Below are 25,919 nucleotides of genomic sequence, written 5' to 3'. Positions count from 1 at the left end.
AATCTATCCGAAGGACGTTCCAAATCATCACTTAATTTTGTGTAATTTTTATCCTGAGTATAAACAAAAGTTCTCTTAGAGTATCCATTTCAAAATGATACTGTAAATACAAGTAAGTTGAGGGCTAAGTTTATTGCCAATAAACACTTTCACTAAAAAGAAGAATGATTTCTGTACCCTATACATTGTTTTAAAAAAAAAGTCTGTTCGTCTTAAAAAATGAGTTACGATGCCCTGTGGTAGAAAACGCTCACGTGACCTGAAGTCACAAGCAAACTAGCATCCTAGACCCATCACTGAGACCTAAGAGCATGATTAGTTCATCTGCAAGCATCGGTCTGCAACCCCGATGGGGCTCAACCCAACGGAAAGACCCCTTCAGAAGGGCATGGTGGGTGGGGTACAAATGAGAAGCAGGGCCAACTTTAGCATACTTAAAGAAATACACTAAAGACACAGTTATGTAAAGTTTTAAAATAAATGTAAAACTCTAGTGAAAAAATAGTGTGTTCTTAGAGCACCAACAATTTGCTTAAATAATTGAAAAGGAGTGGATGTACAGCCTTACAGACACACGGAGATCATCCAATACACAGTTTACATTCTAAGACTTCAAGCAAACGCATCTCATGAACCTGCACTATAAACCGTAGCCGGTTTCCTTGGATTTGGAGCCAGACAGGGTTCTTCCCCAGCCCCACTGCTCGCAAGAAGTGTGACCCTGAGCAAGTACACTCACTTCCCTCCTGGGGATGGGATGACAGGTAAAACCACCTCTCAATTAAAGGCAACCATCTGTATAATGAACACGTTCCAGCAAAGATTTCTGGTAGCTGGTGAGTTAATCAACTCAGCACATTTGGCTCAGAGTTAAGCTCACAGTTACTGGGTGGGGTGAATGGTGTCCCCTGAAAAACGTACGTTGAAGTCGTAACTCCCGGTACTCGTGAATGTGACCTTATATAGGAATCAGGTCTTTTGCAGATGGAATCAAATTAAGATGAGGTCATACTGGACTAGGGCGGGCCTTAAGTGCAATGACTGGCGTCTTTAGAAGAGAAAGGAGAGATTTGGAGACATAGACACCTGGAAGAAGGCCGTGTGAAGATGAAGGCAGAGACTGGAGTGATGTGACCACAAGCCAAGGAACGCCCGGGGCCACCGGAAGCTAGGAGAGAGGCGTGGAGTTGATTCTCCCTCAAAGCTTCCAAAAGGAACCAACCTTTCCCATACTTTCATTTTGAACTTCTGATCTCCTGATCTGTGAGAAAATCCATTTCTGCTGTTTTAAGACCCCCTAGTTTGTAGTAATTTGCTTACAGCAGCCAGAGAAAACTCATACAGGATAATGATGGTATTTGGTAAATACATTTTAAAAAATACTTCTATATTAGAGATACATCCGAAAATACTCAGGGGTGAAATAACAAGATGCCTGAGATTTGCTTTAAATTACTCTAATAAAAAGAAAAAAAAAAACAGTGAGGGGACAGGTGACACCAGCTCATGAAATCTTGACAGTGGTTGAAGCAGGGTGAGGGGGAATATACCAAAATATTCTATACACTTTTGTATGTTTGACAATTTCCATGTTAACAAGCTAACAGTGTATACATCAGACGTTAGCCGACTAGCATCTAAACTATATATGCAGCGCTGTCCCAATCTTTAACCAATGCAATCAACTTTAATATCCAATTTTACTCACTAGCCTCTTTGAAACAGGAACAGCAGCAGAACCACGGGAACCCCATTGATTAAAGCAGCCATCACAAAGCGACGAATGGCCAGTAATCATCCAACTCAGTTTCTTGAAATAAACCTGAAATTCATAAACCTCATCTCCCTATATGCTTGATCAGATAAACAGTATCACAAGCATCACGGACTTAGGTGCACTGGATAAAAATAAGGAAGTCTTTTTTCTAGGCACTAGGGCCGTAGCGTGCAAAACAGAACTAAGAAATGGAATCAACACGTTGAACGCTTGACCCTTTCCTAAGGCTACCCCTGTGGGGATTAGGTTCCCCTGGGGAGCATCAGCAAAGAAGTGTTCAGCTTATAGACCTAATGAATGCAACGCGGGCGGGTCCAACAATATGACCATCATATGAGAGATCGCACTTCAAGTGAGTACGAAAACACTGCTTAAACATTCACTTGCTGTTCTGAAGCCATAATTAAGGCTGTGAGTGTACTGGCCGGGGGCCTTCACAACACATCTCGTTTGTGCAGTGGAAGCCACAGGCATCTGCTACCCGGTCTCCAACCCTCGGGAAATGGTCAGCAACATTCTGGTAACGATGCTGAAGTTTCCCGATACGTTCATTTAGCAAACGCGGGCCTGATTCTCATAACCCCTCCTGGGGGAACACTGGGCTCACGCTTCACCTAAACTGCCCTGGAAAGAAATGAAACCGGAGGGGCAGCCCTGAGTCAGCGTCCTTCAGGAGAAGCCTTGGCGAAACCTACGTGAAAAATGCCACGACAAACACAGTCGGGGGACCTCCCTGGTGGCGCAGTGGTTAAGAGTCTGCCTGCCAATGCAGGGGACACGGGTTCGAGCCCTGGTCCGGGAAGATCCCGCAGGCCGTGGAGCAACTAAGTCCATGCGCCACGACTACTGAGCTCGCGTGCCGCAACTACTGAAGCCCACCAGCCACAACTACTGAGCCCACGTGCCACAACTACTGAAGCCCACGTGCCGCAACTACTGAAGCCTGTGAGCCACAAGTACCGAGCCCACGTGCCACTACTACTGAAGCCCACACACCTAGAGCCCGTGCTCCACAACAAGAGAAGCCACCGCAACGAGAAGCCCGCGCACCGCAAGCAAGAGTGACCCCCTGCTCGCTGCAGCTAGAGAAAACCCACGCACAGCGACAAAGACCCAACGCAGCCAAAAATAAATAAAATTAAAGAGAAAAAAAAAAGAAACGCAGTCAGGCCTTGGCTGGGCTGGGCCAGGCAGCAGACCTCCAGCAGCTCACAGGGGCCCCTGCTTCGCTCAACAGGCAGCAGGCTTCCTTTGACTTGACCCTCACATTTCCAACTTCCTTTCAGAGTTCGGGGACCTGCACAGCTGGCCAGTGTACAGGGACCTGGCCCTCTCCAAGGAGACAATCTTTGGAGAGAGCCGTTCCTGCAGCACCGAGCAAGTGGAAAGCACCCTAGGGCAGGGTTTCTCAGCCTTGGCACCGGTGACATTTGGGGCTGGGTGGCACTGTTGTTGGGACCGTCCTGTGCACTGCAGGGTGTTGGGCAGCATTCCTGGTCTCCTCCCCAGAGATGAGGGGAGCGCCTCCCTCCCTGGGACAACCCAAACCATCTTCAGACATTGCCAAGAGTCGCCGGGGGGCAAGATCCCCCTTCAGTGAGAACCAGAGCCCTTGAAGGCTCCTCACTGGAGCCTAGTCCAGTTCTGGAATGTTCCGGAGCCAAGTGTGAACTCTGACTCCTTCTGATGCGTCCTGGTGGACAAAAAAATGGAAGAACCAATCATAACAGAGAGCACAAGAAAAGAACTTGCAGATGTGCAAGCTCACGAGTTTAACCGACTCATTCAGACGGCCTTTGGGAAGATGAAAAAAAACTGTTTCTGTGCAACGTCAGGCCTCACGTGAAAAGGGTCTTTACCATTTTCACTCAGCAGGGCTGTCATTTCTAGGGACTCAAGATGGATGTGCGATAATTTTTCCAAGAGCAACAAGAACCACAGCAGTACTAATAATGACAGGGGTTAAATCAATATGATTTTAACGAGGATCAAGGCTGGTACCAGGGAATTCCCTGGCGGTCCAAGGGTTAGGACTCCGTGCTTCGACTGCAGGGGGATGGCTTCAACCCCTGGTCAGGGAATTAAGATCCCGCATGCCAGGCGGCACAGCCAGGAGAAAAAAAAAAAAAAAAAAAGCTGGTACCAGTGTGGTTCCCTTTACTTTCATGAACCCACTTAAAAGATCCCCTCTGTCATCTCCATCTTCCCGTTCCCTTCCTCGACCTTCTGTCACTCCCAGGTGCAGAAGTGCTCACATCCAGCGTGGGAAATGGCTGTGGGCTCCCTCCTTGCTGTCTTCTGGGGGGGTGGGGGGGGGGGGCGGGCAGGGACTAAAAGGCTGACTTGTTGAGAGGAGGTCAGGGTGTAAACCAGCTAGCAGTCCCACGCTGCTCACTTCTCTTCACGGCCGCACGGGGATCCTAGCCCGCCAGATCCGGAACCCCCAAATGCAGAGGGCATCCCGTGCTGCGTAAAGGAAAATGACAACCAGCTCTTAGCGACTCACGGCCCCGTCGTTTCCTCCCTCAGCCTCGCAAGAATAAACAGGGCGTGCTTTCGAGTCCCTTCTCGGCTCACATACGGGATCTGAAAAGTCAATCTAATCATTCTGGTTCCGATTTCCAGTTCTATCGGTAAGCGTCGACGCAAGACATGTCAAGGCCAGTCCCTAGAAGACGTAAAATCGGAATCCTAGAAGCTGCGCCTTCGCTACCCCACAGGCAGGTGTCCTAAAGCCCCTTTCACACCAAATTTAAGACTGGAGCTTGCGACGAGGCCTGGGTGGGCTTCCCACAGTGCATCGACGGTGGAGATACAGTCTGCAAAGTTCAGCTCTGTTACAGCTTCTTGCATCACGTTGTTGTGAAGATGAATTCTGTTATAACAAGACGCCTCAATTCTCTGCTGAAAAGGAATTTGTCTGACACCTCCCTCCCCCTCTCTGTGGTTTTATTTTCCACGGCTGACACACAGAGTAATTCACACATTCACAAATATGTAGGGGAAAAAAACACAGAACAATAAACTGCCTGGAACTGTAACAAAATGCCTGCTACTCTTCGCTTTAAGGCATTTTACATTAAATAGGATCCAAAATCCCCCCGGGGTTTCAAGTTTGCCAGAGAGCTTATTTTTGTGAATGATTTCAACTTAACTCCTAGGACAACTGTCTTATTAAATTGCTGACACATCTGTCCCACTTAAATCTATGGTTTCTGCAAACAGGATAAAAATGACTTCCATAGCATAGGAGCATCATGGTTTCATTTCTTTTTCCTCTTAGTATCAGTGTTATCTGTTTGGCAAGCTGTCCGAGCTTCCTCAGGACGACAGAGGTCGCAAGACTTGCCAGTATCCTCAGAAGAAACGGCCCGTTCAGTTCCACGACGCCAGGAGTGGCCTCGCTGCCGAAGCGGCCCCTGCACCTGCCGCGGCGACCCGTCTGTGCTCGAGCACAGGACGTCGCTTGTCTGACTGCAGCGTCCCGTTCCGCTCTGCAACACCGACAGAGCCCTTTTCGGCCCCGCATCTCCCAGGGCTCCTTCCCGCTTCCTCCAGCTTGGCGCGATGCAGCGCTCTGCCTCGACCCTCAAAACGTGCACGCGTTCCTCACGACGCCCCGTCGTTCTCGGGACCAGGGCCAGCTCCCACGGCAGCGGCTTGCTTTGGGGGGTAGGGCTGGGGGTGCTGGGAGGTGGGGGGACCGCCTCCAGCTGGGGTGCGTGCCGGGGCCGTTTACTACACCCAGGAAACGTTCTTAAGAATTCCCTCACGGCCCTAACGAGACGTGGGCGCTCCTCTGCGGCTACCCAGCGGACACGGGCTCGATACTGCCAAGACGGGTTCGCAAAAAAGGCCCTTTCCAAATGCTTTCTGAGTATCTCGGAGGGGTAAGTCACCAAACCCAAAGTGACAAGGACACATCCAGGCCCCGTGGCCGTCTCCCGCCACGCTGGTGACCAGGGAGGGGCAGGGTTCCCGTAATTCAACTTGAGAGAAAGCAGCGCAGAGCAGGGAGGACTTTGTGGCTTCTGTCACTTAAAAGGACACTCTCAGACTGACCCCTGACAAACGCCGCCTTCCTAGCCCGTACACTTAGTGGACCAGCACACGGGGGGCGGGCGCCCCACTCACCGCCTCCGCCTGGGTCCCACCGGGCGGCACACTTGCCCCGGTTCGACCCCGTGAGCAAGCTCCCCCTTGTCACTTACAAGACGGGGCCGCGGCCGTCTGCGCCCCATGGAAGGACCAGGCCAGCCTCGGGAATCTGCAGCAGGGTTTCTCCCCCACGGCACTGGTAACATTTGGGACCAAATCACTCTGTGGGGGGCCGTCCTGTGCACCACAGGATGCTGAGCAGCATGCCACCCACTAGATGCCAGGAGCTCCCCTGCCCCCCGGCGGTGACAACCCCAGAACGCCTGCAGACACTGCCAGATATCTGGGGAGGCGGAGGGGCGGCAAACGCAAACCACCTCCTCAGAGAACCACTGCTCTCAGGGGTCAGGGACCACACAGGTTTCCAGGTATCCCCCCAGATAAAGGCCCAGGTCAGTCTGGCCCTTCTACAGACGCATCTTGTCTCCTGCCACCACCGCGGGCCTCACTGAACTCACCCATCAAATCAGGCTCCTGATCTACCCGCTCTGTCCACGAAGGGCAACCCCTGGCCACACGTGGCTCTTTAATGTTAAATGAATTAAAATGAAACGAATCTAAAATCCACTTTCTCACGCACACCGGCCACATTTCAAGAGCTCAAGATCCACACGGGGCCAGGGGCTGCTCCACCGGATGGCACGGGTGTGGAACGACCCCACCTTCCTAGGAAGTTCCATCGGGGGCGGCTGCCCGAGGCCATCCGACGGCGTTCATTACAGTTCTAACGCCACGCGTGCTTCTCGAGGGCCTCAGGAGAAGAATGACCGGGAGGCAAATTAACACCAGGCACGATGGAGGATGTAGGCTCGGAAAAATAAGAATAACTCGTTGCAAAGAATGTGGCGGTTCTTAAAGATTTAAAGAATGGGAATTTCCACAAACTGACCACTGGACCCTTGGACAAGCTGGTAATTTTAAGAACTGTATTTTTTAAAAACAGGAAGTCGAGAGAGAAGGCATTTATTCCAAATTTACAGGCCATACATGAAAAATGTATGAACCTGGAAAATACTTAGATGGGCCTAAAAATATAGTCTAGGTTAAAGGAAAAGGGCTGCACCTACCTCACCCAAACAAGCTACGTGGGCCCATTTAAATGACCTGCTGCACCTCATCACATTACCCGACCTTCCCTGATTAGCCCACTCCCAGTTCTCTGCTCCTGGAGTTCTCCAGGTCCGTCTACAAACCTGTTTCCATACTGCACCGCCTTCAGCAGGCCTGCTATCTGCCCAAGTGTGCGGCACACAGCGTCCGAGGCATTCCTGGGTACAGCGCACTCACGTGCCCTGGCTTGTCCCAACCCAGGGAAGGACGCAACGCCTTCCAAACTTCAAATAGCCCTGTTGTGCTATACTCTGGGGGACGGGGCGGGTGCTAAAAGACAAAAACACATTTCCAAGGATACTTGTCTTAAAAATCCTTAACTTGAAAAAATGTACATTTTCATCTTAAAAACCTCCCTTTGTTATTGGGTTGGCCAGAAAATTTGCTCGGGGTTTTCCGTAACCTCTTACGGAAGGAACATCTAACATCTTTCTGGCCAATCCAATATTTTGAGAGCGAACGGTTCACTGGGTCATTTTGATCTTACATTTGCACACATCCACACAAAACCCTGTACTGGAATGTTCACGGTAGCATGATTCCCATGGTCAAACCGTGGAAAACAACCCATGCCCATCAACTGATGAATGGATGGACTAAATAGGGTCCTATCCCTACAGTGAAATAGTATCATTTGTCTATAAAAAGGAATGAAGCACGGACACATGCTAGGGCACGCACGAAATCTTGAACACGTTATGCAAAGTGGAAGAGACAAGTCACAAAAGGCCATGTATCATATGATTCCATTTATGCAAAAAGTCCAGAATAGGCAAATCCACAGGGACAGAAAGCAGATCTGCAGTTGCCAGGGGCTGGGGAGAGTGAGGAAGAAATGCGGAGTGACTGCTAAGGGGTATGGGCTTTCTTTTGGGGGTACTGAAAATACTCTAAAATTAGACTGTGGTGATGGCTGTACAAGTCTGTGAGTACCCTAAACACGATCAAATCATACACTTTAAGGGTGTGAATTGGATGGTATGTGAATCATACCTCAATAAAGCTGCTGAAAAAAGTGGCTCTGGCTGAAGTGGCTACAAGCCATCCAGCCTGGGCCATGAATCACAAATGCACTAACACAGCTCATTCCTTCTCTGAGACAGTGGATGCAGTCAGCAAGCAGAGGATGTTTCCACTCTAGGGAAGTGTGTGTGTGTGTGTGTGTGTGTGTGTGTGTGTGTGTGTGTGTGTATGGCAGGGGACACTCACTTTTGATAATCACTTCTGCAGTATCAACAGAAGGGAACATTTTCACAGTCGTTTCTGCACCTTCTCCAAGGAACATTCTTTCTTGCTGGGGGACTAGTGGACACACGGGGCAGGAAGTCTGTCCCAGCCGTGACTCTGGGATTCCAAAGGCGATTCCAAAACGCAGTAATTCGGCTGCCATTTCCAAAATCCCTGCACGGCCCGGTACACCCCACTCCGTTCGTCCTGCAGGTGGCTGCAGTCCTGTCGATGAAGTCCTGTGACGCCGGGAGGGGCGCCCGCTCGCCGAGCCTCGCGTGCACCCTACCTGGCTGACACAGAGCCTGTGGTGCGGACACTCCTCAACCTCCAGAGACTAAATGGACCCGAGAACCTGCTTTAGCCACTGGGACCCCAAAGCCTCCCGGGGATGCGGAACAGCTCTGCCCATGCCCGGGCTGCTACACGAAGGAGGCATCTCACTCTCCTCTCAAAGGGAGTGCACGGCTGCAGCATCACAGCATCAGAACCAAACCAGAGAAGACACGTCGCAAGAAGCAGATCCCTGACAGGGTGACGTATTTTGTGGCACATCAGGTCACGCCAGCCCTTGCTAGCCACAGTCCAGAATTTCTTTATTCACAGCTCAAGAACTCACCGCAGCTGCAGAGTTTACAGGTTTCGAGAGCCATAAATCCATCTGCCCCCTGCTTATCTGAATTTCATACAAGATTAATATTCTACCTACATCCACTGACAAAGACAAATAGCTACAGCACACAAAGTGACAACATTCTATGTCAGTAAACACTGTGACAAGACTCAGCTGAAAACACATTTGCAGCTTAGATTTGGTGTTTTAGAGGAACATACGTTTTGTAAACCAAACACTATGTGGTCACATAGAAAAATGCCTTCAAAGTGGATGGAGGTCTTCCCTGGTGGCGCAGCAGTTAAGAATCCGCCTGCCAAGGCAGGGGACACGGGTTCAAGCCCTGGTCCGGGAAGGTCCCACAAGCATCCCACGGGAGGAGCAACTAAGCCCGTGCGCCACAACTACTGAGCCTGTGCTCTAGAGCCCGTGAGCCACAACTACTGAGCCTGCACTCTAGAGCCCACGAGCCACAACTACTGAGCCCGAGAGCCACAACTACTGAAGCCCGCGTGCCTGGAGCCCGTGCTCTGCAACAAGAGAAGCCACCACAATGTGAAACCCGCGCACAGCAACAAAGAGTTGCCCCCCCTCTCCGCAACTAGAGAAAGCCTGTGTGCAGCAATGAAGACCCAACGCAGCCAAAAATAAATTAATTAAATAAATACATTTTTTAATGTATTTAATGTAAAAAATGTAAAAAGCTTTACATTTAATGTAAAAAAACTTTAAAAAAAGTGGATGGAAAAATATTAAAGGTCAGGAAATACCCAGCCCTTTATCACTGTCAAATGCAGTGCCTCCGATTAGGTTTGTAAATGAAAGAATGAAAGTAACCAATAATGTAATTAATTTAACAAAGAAAAAAATGTGAATCACACTTAAAATTAATCAGCAACATAAAAATAAAGACTAAATGCGTACCCAGTAATGTAATTAATTTAATAAAGAAACTATAAGTTAAAACTTGAATCATACTTCAAATTAATCAGCAACATAAAATAAACCAGAAAATCCTTCTGCTGTGAGGATCTGCCTTTCAAATGAAGCTTTTCTTTAGGTTTACAAAAAAAAAAAAAAAAGCATACAACGGTGCCTTATTTAGTTCGAAAAAACAAAAGGTAGCTGGTGTCTGTGTATTTTAAAAGACTTAAAAATGCCACGAGAGCACTTTGTTGAGTTAAGGTAACTTGCCAGAGATAAAATAAATTTTGTAACAGATTTTCAACTATTTCTATTGCGCTTACATCAACCTCCAAGTCTGCACCCTACGATTTCCATCTCAGACCAAAAACCAGATCAAATCTTTGTGTGGCAGGCACCCCTAGCAAAATAATATCCCTCTCCATTCTCAGCACCCAGCACTCAGAAGGCACTCCTTACCTGCGAAACAAAAGAACGGATACAACATGAATTCTGTTTTCCTACTTTGCACCAAAATGTGAAAGAAATTCATTTCAATTGTTCTGTGTAAATAAAGTTATAAGCTCATGAGAGCTGAAAAGACACCCCTGCAAGTAAACAACAGTTGCTTTAGGATTAAGTACCGCAATAACGTGTCAGGACAAAATCAGATCCCAATACAGGAGCGCTAAGTAGATGATGCTTAAGTTACAGACACATTTCCGAATAATCAAGAACTCTTTCACATAAAGACTTCATCATGTTGATTGCAAAGTGTCTCAGAAGTTTATACACCCAGAGCCAGAGTTTACACTTTCGCAGAGAAGGAAAGGCACAAGAGGTGGAAAGAGGAAAACATATTCAGGGGCAGCGGGGGACATTCACACATCTCCATTAGGGGGTTCTGGTCAAAAGCTAAGGAGGAAGAGCCCTCAATGCAAGAGAGCACGGTGGGACGTGGGCTGGCACAGGGTGCCATTCTGAACACTTCCGCTACCCATCAAAATACTCCTTCTATTGCTCTCTCCTTCGGAAGCTGACGGGAACGAGGCAGGTGGGATGAACATATAAGCTCATCTCAGAAGACAGTTCCTACATCAGCAGAGAATTGTGTTAAGGGCACTTGAGGAAAAGTATGAGGAAGATTCTGGAGTGTTCTATGTGAGTACCTCGTCATTTCCCCACACACCACCTGGAACACTTTCTATGTCTAAACAGTGGTCACAAGTCAGACATAAAGGGACCCAACTTTAAAATAGTTCTTTGTAAACCATTCAACTATATCCATCGATGGGGGAAAGGATAAACAAACTATGGTGCACACACACAATGGAACATTATTCAGCCACAAAAAGGAAAACGGTTCTGACACATGCTACACCATCGCTGAACTGTGAAGACATTTCACTGGGTGAAATTAACCAGGTACGAAAGGACAAATCTTGTATGATTCCACTTATGTGAGGTCCTTAGAATAGTCAAATTCAGAGACATAAAGAAGAATAGTGGGTGCCAGGGGCCAGGAGAGGGGAATAGAGAGTTGTTTAATGAGTGTAGAGTGTTAGTTTGGGAAGATGAAAAAAGTTCTGCGCGTGGATGGTTGCACAACAATGTGAACATACACTTAACGACACTGAACTGTACATTTAAAAATGGTTAAGATGGGAAATAAAACTGTCACCTATTGGGAAAAAAATGGTTAGGATGGTAAATTATATGTTACGCATATTATCACTATAAAAAATAATCCCTTGTAAATCTGACTTAAATAGGTATTAAGTAAAGGCATGATCTTTCAGTTACAGTCTTCCGGAGGACTATTTTCATGTCGGGGGTTCCTTTAAAAATTTGCTAATTGTGCACAGAGGTATCTTATAAGAGTAGGAACTTGGGGACTTCCCTGGTGGTCCAGAGGTTAAGACTCCAAGCTTCCACTGCAGGGAACGCAGGTTGGATCCCTGGTCGGGGAACTAAGATCCTGCATGCCTCGTCGTACAGCCAATCAATCAATCAATCAATCAATCAATCAATCAATAAGTAGGAACTTGGAGGCTCCCACAATTTTTTTTTCTGATGGCCGTGCAGCATGCATGCCTTGTGGGATCTTCGTTCCCCAACCAGAGATCGAACCTGGGCCCTGGGCAGTGAAAGCGCAGTGTCCTAACCACTGGACTGCCAGGAAATTCCCCGCAATTATTCTAAGTAATAAGATTTAGAATTATCACTGATCATAAAGAAAAAAACCAAATTATGCAAACTCTTTAACAGACTATAAATTAAATGAAGTTGAACTGAATTGATGCCTATGAATTTACACATACGATCACACTGTCAAAAATGTATTTCTTCCTGCAAAGGAAAACATAATTTAGGAACAGAAATCCAAGCATATACTTTTCTAAAAGTATAGTCATACTGCGTATTCATGACATCGTTAGGAGGATCAAAAGCTCCTGACCATGGTGCTTCAGAGTCACTGCCGACAGGCGCTGAACTACTGTGAAAGAAGACAGAGGGCGATATTCAACACGTGCCAAGTTTTGGGCCAAAGCCCAGAGCAGCCAAGCTCGTACTACTGACATCTGGGGCCAGATAATCCTCTGGGTGTGTGGCGGGGTGCGGGAGACTGTCCTGTCCATTGTGGGATGTTTGGCAGCACCCACTGACACCAGTATCACACACACCCCCAATCAAATCAATCAAACGTGACCATCAAATATGTCTCTAGACTTTGCCAAGTGTCCCCTGGGGGTAAAAAACTGCCCCCACTTGAGAGCCGCTGTCCTAAACCAAGAAAGAGATCTCTGGGAACCACCCATGTTTACAAGGAAAGCCAAAAGGAAACACTGAGAAAAACAACATACTTTGATTTGGTACAAGAGCCAGAAGCAGCAACAGATGTCAGAAACGAAAGAAACGTCTCACCATTTTCGGGCCAGTTTACAACCAGAATTGACGGCCAATTTCAAGAGCTTATTCTTGAATTTAATTAATCGGAACGTAATGTCTATTTGCATCAGATTCCATCGTGAAGAAGTTCACCGGACTTTCAATCCCTCAGCTGGGACATGGCTGCTCCTGACGGCCCTTGCCCAGCCTGCGTGGGTTCGAGAGGAAAGGAGAAGCTTCTCGGGGGAAAGCAGTTTTCCTGATGACGTGGAGGGAGGGAGTGTCTGTGGGGCTCCACCTGTGTGTTCTGGGCATTCAAGAAGACAAACGTCGTTTGAAAGAACAGTGCACTGAATAAATCTGAACCGAAGGTCGGAAGGGAGGAAGGAAGGGCTGAATCACACTATCAACAGCACCTCATCAAGCACGTTTCATCAGCTGGAGACCACAGAAAATGCAATTGTTCCACCACGTGGAATTCATGTCTTTAAATCAACAGGCGATGGTTCCAAGGGCACCCGGGACGCTTTATGGCTTTCGATAAGACAAATGAGCAACACCCCACTCTAGCCCATGGCAGCCCAGGCCTGCTGAACAAACCCCACCCCTCCCCGGGCTGCCACCTGCACCAACTTAGTATGAAAACCCCGGCAACCGGTTTGCTCTTTAACACAACGGTCCACCCAGATGAGATCCACAAAAGACACTGTTTCGTCCTTGTTTCTGTGCCCAGTTCTAATTAATTCTAACGGGAAACTCTCTCTGGGCTCCAGGGAACCACTCCTCTCTGTCAGGGCTCCATTTAATGACAGCTACCTGGGTCATTTGAGCCCTTCTTGGATTTTATGAATAGAAAGGAATTGGTGAGAACTGGCCACCCATCCCAGTTACTAGGAACCCCCTACCAAAAAAAAAAAAAAAAAAAGAACAGCAGAGAACAATGAGAAAGCAGAAGGCTTAGAATAAGCAACACACACACACACACACACACACACACACACACAGAGAACGCAGCCCCAAAGCAAACACTGTGTAGTCCGGGGTTCTCCATCACTTCCAGACTGTGAAGAAGGCAGGGGAAGTGGGAAAAGAGCAGGAGGAAGAACGGGCATGTGCGCTGACTCGATGCGCTCAAGACACTGCTGCACACGCTGTACCGAAACACTACGAAGCAGGGATTAACCTCCTCGCTGCACAGAAAAGAAGACCGAGGCTCAGAGGATCCAGCCAGCCTCCCAGAAGGGCCAGAGGCGCGGGTGATGGAAGCAGGGGGGCTCTCCTGCTCTCCTGCTCTCCTGCCTCTGTCCTTGCACTACCACAACAGTGACAGAGGACACCGCTCAGCCTCTCGCCGCCTGGATGACTGAACTCCAGGTGGAGGCAAGCAGCCCCTCTGAAGGCAGCTCCCGGAGACGCGCGTGGGCAGCGGCTCTGGGAGCGCAGCCGGGTGGCTCTCGGCAGCAATGACACGGGTGCGTGCCCCGTGGACCGCGGGTTTGACTTCCATCACCCCAAGAGCTGACAACACCTGCAGGGCTTCGCCGGGCTCCCAGCTGCCTGACCCTCCTCCCCGATCACACACAGAGGCCTCCAAAGGGGGATGCAGCTCAACAGGACAGCGGGCTTGGCTCCCTCCGAGCTGGGTCTGTTTCTGTCCACGAAAGGGATTCATCCCCAGCGGCACGGCTCAGATCCCAGCCCTGACGCTGGCACTCTTCTCTTTGGCGGGGGACGCGGGGTGGCTTGCTCTCCGCATCAGCTGGGCCAGAACTCTCTCCTGAGCAGCGTCCTGAAGGTGGGGAAGCCCAACGCCATCGCTGCATCTTCCGAACTCGGCAGCTCCAGCAGTGCCCACATGACCTGGGGAGGCCCAGGGCTCCTCTGTGCCATAGCAGCCTTCTCTGGGCAATAGAGGCAACAATGGCACCGACCTCGCCGGACGGCATGAGGAGTAAATGGGACCTGAAAACAGCATCTGGCTCACACCGAAACCTGTGCGTGGGTGTTCACAGCAGCTCTGTTTGTCGTAGCCTCAAACCAGGAAGATCCCAAACGCCTTTCAACGAATGAGTGGATAAACACACACTGGTGCATCCAGACTGTGGAATACTAGGCATAGGCGCTGCTAATGATACACAACACCTGGGATGGATCTGAAGGGCTGGAGGCTAAGTCACTAAAGGCAGTCTCAAAAGGCCGCACGTTGCACGAGTCCATTTATGGAATATTCTCGAAAGGATGAAATTACAGAGACGGAGAAGCCAGTTGTTGCCAGGAGCTAGAGAGGGTGACCATACAGACGGGGCACACGGAGCTTTCCTTGTGCTGATGGAAGAGTTCTGCACCAGATTACAATGGGGGTTGCTCAAATCTACACGTGATTATATTTCATACACTGTCCACATGCACCCACACACGCACGCACATAGGAACTGCTAAAATCCAGATAAGGTCTGCATTTGTGTCAACACTGCCCATGTCAGTTTCCTACTCTCGATAAGCAGTACCTTCACGTAAGATGTTATCAGCCGGGGAAGGCGGAGGAAGGTGCTCTAGACTTCACTGTACTATTTCTGCAGCCTCTTTTTGAGTCCAACGTTACTTCAAAATAGAAGTCTTCAAAAATAACGGTGTCTGATTCATGAACAGATAAACAAAATGTGGTCTGTTCATACAATGGAATGTTACTTGGCAAACAAAAGGAATGCTACAAAGAAACTTGAAAACATTATGCTAAGTAAAAAAGAAACCAGTCACAAAGCACACATGTTACATGATTTATTTCATTTACATGAAATGTCCAGAATGAGCAGATCCCCAGACACTGACCGTAGACTGGTGGTGATCAGGGGCTGGGGGAGGTGGGAATGGGGAGTGACTCCTAACGTGTATGAGATTCTTTGGGGAGTGATGAAACGTTTTAAAATCAACTGTGACGGTTGCACAACTCTGTGAATACACTAAAAACCACTGAATTGTATGTGCGCTCCAGATGGGTGAATTGTCAGCTGTGTGAATTATGACTCAATAAAGTTGTTAACCATACTATGGCAGTGTCTGGCACACAGTAAGTGTTACAGAAGTATTTTGCCACGATATACTCATCCTTCTTCACCCGCAGGGGCTGGTTCTAAAGGTCACCTTTGGTGCACAAACATGGCAGCTCTAATGCTAAGAGAATCAGAATCAGTCTCCTTTAGGCACTGTGCAGACAGGGTCGAGTTCAGAGTCCTTGCCTCTTCCTTATACCTTTTCTGCCCCTCCCCCCAGTCCCTTGCATTCCACCAGGCTGGCCTATCCACTCTTCCCTAAAAAAAATAAAAGCTTTCTTATTCCTGACTCCTCCCCTTTGCCCACAGAGTCCCCGTCTAGAACGCCTTTCTTCAGTACGTATTGAAATCCCATGCAGCACCGAACCCAACCCAAGTGTCCCTTTCAAGAGAAAGGTCCAGCCTTCCTCAGCTGCTCCAGCACAGGCTGATAGACCCTTCCTAGGAATTCCCACAACAGGAGATGTCTGCACCGTCCATGGCACACCCCATCCACACCACGGCTTTCCAGCACCTGTAATCCCTTACCCCCAAAACACAAGACACATCTCACACATCCCCGTATACTCCACAACGCTCCAGAAGTAACAGATTCAAAGGATGGTCATCCCAGAAACAGGAGACTTTCATAAAAGGTGGTCTGAAAAGGATGTTCTTGATGTGGGTGAGAATCGGGCCTCGCTGTAAACTGGGTGAAATACAGCAGCCAAGATGGCAACTCCAGAACCCAGACCGGCCCTGTTCTCGGTGAGTCTGGGTTCTCTCTACCCCTCACAACAGTCCACGTGGGGCTCAGACAGAAGGAAAACGCCTCCCCAGGGGCCTAGAGCACAGGCCACGTTGCCTCACAATGGTGCCAAACAAGGTTTTTATGGAAAATTCTGGTTGGTCCACAAGCAGTGGATGCCTGTCATTTTCCAAACACATTCTGAGAGGCACATACAAGACAAAGGGAGCCTGTGAAAGGCAAAAGAGTCAAAAAACTCTGTTTATTATACATCAGCCATCTGAGGAAAAATCAGTACCTGAAACGCACAAGGGAAAAACCAGCAGCAACAATGCTTGCCTCGGAAGCACACGCACGTTAACGACCATCTCCACTTCTCTCTCCTCAAGTTCCTGACTTCCAGAAGCTAAATAACACAGGAGCTTGCTATGAAGTGCCGACGCAGATACAAAGCATTTTCTGGTTACCAAATCACCTACTACAAGAAATCCTGGGAAATCACCGTTTCCGGTGCGTACAGCCAATACAGTATTAGTTAATTTTTAAGCCCAGAAAACGTGGAGCGGTTGACAGGATATTCATTATGGAATAAGAAAGAAATCCATTTTACAATTCCACTTACTCAGAGCCAAATGCAGGCAAATCCCTTCTTCCTTCTAGGGTTTATTTTTAGGCCTGTTTTCTGTCTTCAGTTACCTGTCAATGAAAAAAATACCCAAAGTCAGGCAAAACCTATCAACGAAGATATCTCGAATACATTCTCGACCGTTCCCGAAGCAGGCAGACTTCTGAAACAGGAGGTCTTAAGAAGCTGAAATAATAACGGCGTCAGATGGCGGACAACCACCGTAGGTGAACGGCAGGCTTACGTCTCTAGGTAAAGCACACGATGCGACTGTCCACACACACAAATCTGTTCAAAAGTCTCGCTATCTGAGAACCGACTGTGATCACATCCCCAGGGAATTCCAGTCACTGAAACATCTACCCATCTCTCATTTTTCTCTAGCATCCTAAAACACGCTAAGTGAAAACACAGGTATTTCTAGATTCAACACAACTCAGCACATGCTTATTGAGAACTACACGCCCAGTCCTGTGGAAAGCGGAAACGCTGCTCAGTGCGGCCCTCGTTTCCGGGACACCTGAGGTCTGCCGTCATGTGACACTTACCCGGCCGGACAGTGAGAAGGGGGGTTGGGGGGATCTCAGTGAGGGGAGATCAGTGACGATAAACTCGCCAGAAAACTCACAACGAGACCGTTTAACAGGAGAGAAGTGATGTCGCTCAAACTGGTAGTGGGAGACAAGGGACCAGCGGACAAGGAGCTGAGTTTACACCGGGGGCTGGGATGGAGCTCTACGAGGAGGGAGCCCTCGAATGGAAGTGAGAGTGGCCAGCAAGTGCAAACGTCCCGTGGTGAGATCGACCTTGGCGACTGGGAGACAGGGAGGAAGGTCAGCGGACTGGGCAGCAGAAGTGGGTCCTCCTGGATCACAGAGGACTCTGCAGCCCTTGCAAAGGACTCTGATCCTTTCTTCTTGACCTCTCTTCACCCAGCACCAGACTGAACGAGAAAAGAAAATGTGACCATCTTTCTACTTCGACACCCTTCAGGGGCTCCCATCGTTCTTAGAACAAAACCCGAAGCAGCTCTTGCTCAGCACAGGAACACAGTGGCTCACACAGTGCAGGTGCGGAAGATGAGAGACGAGATGGAGAGGGACGCACAGAGTCTGAGGTGTTCCGGGAGTGCGATCCAGAGGACGCACCGGTAGGGCGGAGGTGTGCTGGGGAGGGGACGGAAGAAGCAAGGACGACTTCTAGGCTCAGAGCTTGAGCAAAATTTGGAAGGTGGGGCCATTGCCCGGGATGCACGAAGGCTGAGCGGAAGAGAAATCAAGAGTCTTTTAAGGTGTGAACTTTGAAACTCCCACTGGCTCTGCAAGCAGCCTGTTAACTAGGTAGTTAAACACACAGGTCTGAGCAAGTGGGAGAGGTCACAGTCACAGAGTTAAGTCCGGCAATAACCAAGACCTCTGAAGCTGTGGGCCTGGAAGGGAGCATCTGATGCAGGATTTCTCATCCTAGGCACTGCTGGCATTTTAGATCAGACCGTTGTGTCTGCGGTGGGGCTGTCCTCTACGCTGCAGGATACTGAACAGCATTCCAGGCTCTTCCCACTAGACACCGACAGGAATCCCCCATCCTCCCAAGGGGTGACAACCAAAACTGACCCACACTGCCCACGTCCCCTGGAGGGCATACTCGCCCCGTTGAGAACCACTGGTCTCAAGATGGTCATGCTAAGTGAAGTTAGGTCAGACCGAGAAAAACAAGTGATATCATACGATATCACTGACATGTGACGTCTAAAAAACTGATACAGGGAATTCCCTGGCAGTCCAGTGGTTAGGACCCCGAGCTTTCACTGCCGAGGGCCTGGGTTCAGTCCCTAGTCAGGGAACTAAGATCCCACAAGCCGTGCAGCACAGCAAAAATAAATAAATAAATAAATAAATAAATGATATAAATGAGCTTATTTACAAAACAGAGACAGACTCGCAGACATAGAAAATAAACTTACGGTTACCCAAGGGAGAAGGGGGGAGGGATAAATTAGGAGTTTGGGATTAACAGATACACACTACTATATATGAAATAAAGAACAAGGACCTACTGCATAGCACAGGGAACTATATTCAGTATCTTGTAATAACCTATAATGGAAAAGAATCTGAAAAAGAATAGATTATACATATATAATCGACTATATATATAATATATATAATTGACTATATATGTAATATATATAGTCAATTATATATGTGATATATATAATTGACTACATACATAGTATATAATCAACTATACATTATATAATCCATTATATATATAATATAGTCCATTATATATATATATATTACATATATTATATATACTGACCACTGAACCCTGAGAAGAAGGACCTGGCCAATGAGACAGAGGAGAGTACAGCAAGGTAGGAGGAAATCCAAAATAGTGTGGTGTTCTTGGCTTCTAGTGACAGCCGTCTCTCAAAAATCAGGCAAAGACCAGCAAACAACTGCTACTGAGATGGAGGACAAGGAGGACCGCGGCTGACAGGATGACCAGGACTCATGCACGCCGTCTTCTCCGCATGGAAGAAATCTAGAGAGGCTTCATGGAGGAGGTGGCACTTGTTGGCGCAAGAAGTCAGGCAAGGTAGAAGAGGAAGGGGCTACTGCTTGAGCGGTACTGGAAGCAACGAATGGGAGCAAGAGGAAGGCACGGAAGTTTCCCAAAATATCGGGGGATGCTCTCGCTATCACGGTACTCAGGAATGAGGATGCTGACAGCAAGCAGAGTACCGGAGGGCCAGTCGGTGGAGAGAACGCGGCTGCCTCAATCCAGCAGAGGGAGGAAGGCGTCGCCCGAACGGTACGGACCAACGTCACTCTTTGGGCCACCAGTGTGAGGACAGCTGCAGTGGTTGTGCATGCTGGCTCCAGGACTGCCCCAACAAGAGCTGGGAGACGGGGGCACCAGAGCCTTCCCTTCCTGACTTGCTCCTGAGTCATCCTAGACCCCCTACCCCCCAAAGGGGCTCTGTCTGGACCAGCAGGAATTGGAGATCAGGAGCCCCTCGTGAGCTTCTGGCTTTTTTTTTTTTTTCCTTCATTTTGTCTAAGCTGACAAGGAAGGGCACACGCTCCTGGCAGATCATGCTCAGAACGCTGAACTGTATGGAGGTGCTGACAAAACACGCCAGAGGCCTGATCCCTTTCACTGCCCTGTTCCGTCTCCCTTCCACAGCATTACTGTGCACATGCATTTTATTTGTTTAAATGAAAACGTTAAAAAAAAAAAAAAAAGAGCAGAGTTACAGGCCTCACTTTGCTCCTAATTAATTATAAGAAACTCTCTCTGAACCAGAGACTCTTCAGCTGTGAAATGAGGGTATTAAATTATTTATGAGGTTTCATCCACATCAAAAAAAAAATCTGAGGAACCGTTTTCCTGTTGACTTCCTTTGTAAATTCTAAGGGAAAACACCTTGCAAGGAACCGAACCAAGAACTTGCAAAAGAATCGCTGGGGGAGGGAGAGGGGGGTGGGGAGGTAGGAGGAATGTATCTCGTCCTGCAGCCAACTGAGCAGAGAAATATATCCAAAGCGCGCATTTTTTCCCCTGAAGTTGCCATAATGATTAACATTTCCACTCTGGAGAAATTCAGTTGTATCACCCTGAAAATAATGTGAAAAATCTAAAATATGTTTTCCGAAGCCACGGTGCATGACAGAGGAGCCGCGGTTTCCTCCTGAGTCCTTTTCTTTTTTTAGTGAGCCCTGAATTAACCGGGCCAAGAGCCAGGGGCTAAGACACATTCTGGTCCCAAAGGCAGGGGTGGGCGGCGGCGGTTCACGGTGCCAGAGAATTCCAAACCACTTCATTTGCTCCGTGTGGGGTTCAAGCTCTGCGTGATGAGGCTGCTGTTTCCTGCATTGCCCATACTGTGCTGACCAGCGTTTTTATATATTGAGATGATTCATTCCATACCAGATTTTAAATCCTTTAAATCGGTGCTTCTCCAATGGCGCTGATTTCGCACCCCCCCTCCCCCCCGCCCCGGCCCCAACCCCGGGACACGGGGCAACGTGTGGAAACATTTTTAGTTGCCAGGACTCCGGGGAAGAATGCTACTGGCATCTGGTGAGGCCAGGGAGGCTTCGAAACATCCCACAGCACACTGCATAGAGCCCCCTTCCACAAAGAATTATTTGGATCAAATGTCAATATCACCAAGGTGGAGAACCCCGAATCTGAACCATACTAAAACTTCTATAATTCTGCCCAAGGTATATATACTGTGTACTTTCATTTTCCAAACCATTTTTATTCTTTTCAAAGTAGTACACGCACACAGGGGAGGCAAAACACTCCTCCTTTTTCACGGCAAGCTTTCCAGCACCATCTATCCTCAATTCTACTTCACAGAGCAACCACTTTCAAACCTTACAACTGTTTCTGTTATTGGCAGTGCTCCCTAGTATGGACTTCCATGTTTCTAAGTAAGCTGCTTATAATATATCCTATCAACGTCAGATACCACTTAACTTGATTTTCTCACACATGGAAGAGGATTTTTGGTTTTTAAAATTCCCATCACCAATCCTGGACTTACCCTCCCATGTTTCCCCAACAGTATAACATTTGGGGGGTTAAATCTAGACTGCACACGTATTATTTTGACAATGGAATCTGTACCGCTGAGCAAGCAGTATAGTGTGATTATGATTCCTTTCTTATGCAACTCTTAAATTTTCCTGGGATTATTGGTTGCCTCTGTTTTTATTTTCTTTGATAATTCCTCCAACACCCTCCACAACCTTTCAATTTTTAACTCGGATAATCTGTCACAGTTCCATGTCTATCCTGCCCTCACCCCCACCCCCTCTCCCCAAATATATACACACCAGACCTTCCTCTGGTCTCTGCTCCAGTCTGTACTCGTCAGAGGTGGGTCGGCTCAGAGCAGATGCCCCGAGATCACACCAGCATCCTGAGAATTCCTTCTGCCTCTTTCTGTTTCCAGGACCCCAAATCTTCCCCTTTCTTGGTTTACTCTCTCATTCTGATGGGACACATTCTCTAGTAGCTTCCTGAGAAGTGATGTATGAAATCTAAATTATACTGATATCCTGAACAAACAACTTTATGCTACTCTTAATTAACAACCAGTGAGGGAATGACTTCAAAATTCTGAGTGAAAATAAATTTTCATAGAATTCCAAGCTCAGTCTGTTTTCTAATTTAAGAAATATGATGTCATTCTGATTCAAAATCCTTCCTATGACTTCTTTTTAAATCTAGAAAGTGCTCAGATACTGCCTTTATCCCTGATTTTCTAAAATGACATGATGATGAGCCTTCATGTAGGAATTTTTTTGATGTGCTGAATTTTTATTCAATGTTCTAGTCACTTGGTTTGAAATTTCTCTCTTCTTCAGACCTGAGGTATTTTCCCCTCCCTCTCTTTCCTGGAATACCTGTTAGGCAAAAATCTAACGAACCATCTCTCATCTGATAAAGCTTTCTGCACTGTACCTTCGTTATCTAGTAAGGTATTCGTTTAGCCACACGTGACTACTGAGCACTTGAAATGTGGCCAGTACAACTGAGGGCCTGACTTTTAAATTGAATTTAATTTTAATTAATTTAATTTAAAGAGCCACACGTGGCCAGTGGCTACCATATGTGACAGCACAAATCTAAAGAGGAAAAAAAGACAGCAATGGAAGATCAGTGCCGTTAGCACCCACCCTGAGATGATATTAAACACGAGTTCAGAAGAAAAAATTGAGAGCAATTTCTAAATCCCCGCCGTTACTATTTCCAATATAAGGTTCTGTGATTTAATTCCTTAGGGCCTCCTTCCTCGTTAAGAACTTGAGGACCTTTTAGAATGGTATCACACAAGCAGAAGCATCCCTCTGCACCTAAGACTGGATTTTATTACACCCAGTGTGTAAACAGGGCAACCGAGGGCCCTCTTTCATCTGAGGTGAGATAGGAAGGTCCCTCACAAAACAGAAATTTGTACCGTACTCACAACATCATAGCAGAAAATAGCAGCAAAACATAAAAAATAATAAAACACAAGGGACAAGACAACTGGTAGGTTGCTAATGGCAACTTCTTTGAATGCCACCTCATGACGGCAGTCAGGGAGCCCTCACCCCATCACACTTGGGTGTAGAACACGGCTCTCTACATATGCTTTGGCAAGAAACACTGCTTCTGCATAGTGGACGCTCCAGGGGATAGAAACTAGAACAGCACGCAAGGCCTTCTCTGTGCATTCATTCATTCGCTTACTCATTCAACAAATGTCACAAATATCGTAAACTGTCATCTATCTATTAGCAACAACCAAGACAGAAAACAGAACAAAACCAAACTGCACAAGTCCTATGCACCTGCCACAAAGCCAACCAGCCTCTTGTTTCATCAGAATCACTGAGAACCACTTTATTATGGCTGAGAACAGAATACGGCCGGCATGCCCTAGCTGTGCATTCAAAACAAACAGCAGGATCCCAACCAAAAGAAAGTCACTCTTCTTTTTTAAACTTTGAAGAAAAACAAACGTAGCACTCTAGGTACAGGGAAATAAATATTCAGGAAACATCATTCATTTTTAATTTAAGAATCAATGGGGAAACATATTTTCTTCATATACTCTTCAGGTAAGTCATTTAATATCCATTCGTTCCTGCAAAATGACATTTTATTATGCTTGCAGGTTTTACAAGTTCAGTGTAAAAGTATGAGTTACTCAAATGAGGAGAAACAGAGACACTAACCAAGGCACATATAAACTTGATTTCTTCTTTAAAGCATTATGACACTAATAACAAGTATTTAACGCTTGTAGAATTGGCAAAATCAGTATTGTGAGCATGCATTGATGTATATGAGCACATATATATAGACACGTGTATCATTTACCCATCACCCCACGACAGCAGATTCAACCATATACATGTCACACGTGACAAATGCAAAGCACTTTCCCAACTCACACCATGATATGCCAAATAAATCCCATATACAAAGACCAAGACAGGACTTGTCACATGAAAATCTGGTATGAGAGAGGTAACATAACATGACCCAATTGGGCTTACAACTATATAATCCATCCAGAGCTAATATCAACGGAAAAAAAACCACGAAAAACTTTAATAAGCTATCAGTCGCACAATATTTGTTTCTAAGCGTTAAATTTTATTCAGTGGCATGAAATTTTATTGAGTGAGAGAAAAAGAATCACAACATTTAAAGATGATACATTAAAGTATTAGGATAGGGACTTCCCTGGTGGCGCAGCGGTTAAGAATCCGCCTGCCAATGCAGGGGACACGGATTCGAGCCCTGGTCCAGGAAGATGCCATATGCCACGGAGCGACTAAGCCCGTGTGCCACAACTACTGAGCCTGCGCTCTAGAGCCCGTGAGCCACAACTACTTAAGCCTGAGCTCTAGAGCCCGTGCTCCGTCCTCAGCGAGAGAAGCCACTGCAATGAGAAGCCCGCACACCGCAACGAACAGTAGCCCCCGCTCGCCGCAACTAGAGAAAGCCCGCGCGCAGCAAAGAAGACCCAACGCAGCCAAAAATAAATGAATTTATTAAAAAATAAATGAAGTATTGGGAAAGCATGATCTTTCTTATTCAGCAAATTGTCAACCAACAGCAATCTGAATCTCTCCCCACAGATATAACACCAAACTATCGATATAATCTTCAGGTGACACATCAGTTTCTGGTCTATAGATGACACAATGAGGGTACCATGGGGTAGAAAAGAATGCCAATTAATCTCTTCCTCAACTCCCAAAGCACTCTCTCCACATATTTGCAATGAGCACTAAGTGTACTTTTAAATGTAATTGTCAAGCATGTTATTTATTCACTGAAATTATCATAGAAGTTTCTGAACGCCATATGGTCCTGGTGTTCATGTTTCAGTTTCTATGATTTGCAAACACATCCTACTCTCCCACCCCTCACCTGGAAAGGTCAAGTGTACCGTCCTCAATTTCATTTAGCAACACAGCAAGCAAATCCCTTTGGGAAAACAATTAAATTCAACTCTGCGCTTACCTAAATACCTCAAAATCTAGGACACCAATGGCAATGATCAGCTAGTTCAAGAACAGAGTATTAAAACACACGCGCACACACACACAAACAGGCACACAAACACATCTTCCTATTCACAAACGAAAGTGCTTCTTCAAGCGTCACCTCCCTATTTAGGACATCAGAAAGATGTCCTAAGTAAAAATAAAAATTTAAAACTAAAACCAAAACACCCAACACTCTCACACAAATACACTAGAGTTTCACTATACTGAAAGAAGCTCAATAACACTCATAAGGCAGAGACCAAAATTATGCAACTCTCTGATCCTTCCCCCCTTTGGAAACAAGATGCCCTCAAAATGACTTAAACCCTAGCCTTTTCCAAAAGTGGGAAAAAAATTTTTTTATTTGTCAAATTAACGACTGGGTCACTAGGAATTCTGTTTCAGTTTGCACTGAGGGTCGGTCCTGCCCCCAAGTCTTTAGACCAGTGGCTCCCAGCTGGGGATGACTGCGGTCCCCAAGAGATGTCTGGCAACGTCTGGAGACGTTTCAGGTGGCCACACCTGGGGCTGAAACTGAGGGTTTCTCCATCACCAGCAAGCTCAGGCAGTTCAGCTAACAAACACGTCTCCAGTCTGTCTACAGCTGCCTCAGCACACCACAGACTCTGTCTGGCCCTGCCAAGCCTCACCCCCGACCCCCAATCTTTTGCCCCGGCTGTTAACAAGCTCTCCTAACTGGTCTCACGTTCCCCAGCCTCGCGCCTTTGCGAGAACCCATGCGTTCGACCCTGAGAACTGTCTCGCCGGTAG

The 25,919-nt window shown here is 47.3% G+C and overlaps 1 protein-coding gene across 7 annotated transcripts in view; it reads right to left on the bottom strand.

Annotated features, from left to right (window-relative positions):
• The window catches only part of TBL1X (transducin beta like 1 X-linked), a 227,179-nt gene that overhangs the window by 126,094 nt on the left and 75,166 nt on the right, over positions 1–25,919 (bottom strand). For 5 of the 7 annotated variants that reach the window (XM_068534103.1, XM_068534106.1, XM_068534108.1 and 2 more), the window contains exon 2: positions 17,077–17,150. The exons of 1 other annotated variant lie outside the window; for it this stretch is intronic. The gene's annotated coding sequence lies outside the window, so the exon portion shown is untranslated. Of the gene's footprint in view, positions 1–12,713; positions 12,954–17,076; positions 17,151–25,919 lie in introns of those variants that run through there. One more of the 7 variants, XM_068534105.1, reaches the window with a different exon arrangement.

Source organism: Eschrichtius robustus, chromosome X (genome assembly GCF_028021215.1).
Source record: "Eschrichtius robustus isolate mEscRob2 chromosome X, mEscRob2.pri, whole genome shotgun sequence".
NCBI classification, from domain to species: domain Eukaryota; kingdom Metazoa; phylum Chordata; class Mammalia; order Artiodactyla; family Eschrichtiidae; genus Eschrichtius; species Eschrichtius robustus.
The sequence above is the reverse complement of the archived record's forward strand: the minus strand, read 5'-3'. Positions and strand labels throughout refer to the sequence as shown.